The sequence below is a fragment of the Myotis brandtii genome, unplaced genomic scaffold (assembly GCF_000412655.1).
Source record: "Myotis brandtii unplaced genomic scaffold, ASM41265v1 scaffold691, whole genome shotgun sequence".
NCBI lineage: Eukaryota > Metazoa > Chordata > Mammalia > Chiroptera > Vespertilionidae > Myotis > Myotis brandtii.
Window position 1 is genome coordinate 622,231 of NW_005370704.1, and position 490 is coordinate 622,720.

Consider the following 490-nt stretch of genomic DNA (forward strand, 5'->3'; position numbering starts at 1 on the left):
GCTGGGGGCTCCTCCAGGAACCTCCCAGATGTGCCTGACTCTGGCTCACCCCTCCTGTTCTATACTGAGCCCCAAGACCCACTCCTGGGGTGGGGGCAGGTTTGCCGCTGGGGGACTCAATCCGGAGTTGGTCAGGATTGGGGTCTCCGGAGCCCCTGTGGAGCCAGGGCCTCCCTGAGCCCTAAACCCTGGCCGCAGGGCAGCCCCTCACTCCCCCGGCCTGTGGTCAGGGCACATGCCCGGGTTGTGGGCTCGATCCCCAGCAAAACCTCTGAGTGCGGTGGGGCCTTGTGCAAGATCAGAGAGGAAGGGGGGCTGTGGGGTCTGTCGGAAGCCATCTGGCTGGCGGGTGCAAGGAGTGGCCACGCAGCCAGGCCTGGCTCCGAGAGGGTGGCTGTCACCTGCCCCTGCCCTCCAGTCGCCCCTGTGTTTAGGGAGATGACCACCGTGGCACCCGGCCAGTGGCCCCACCCGGGCACCTCTCTCCTGG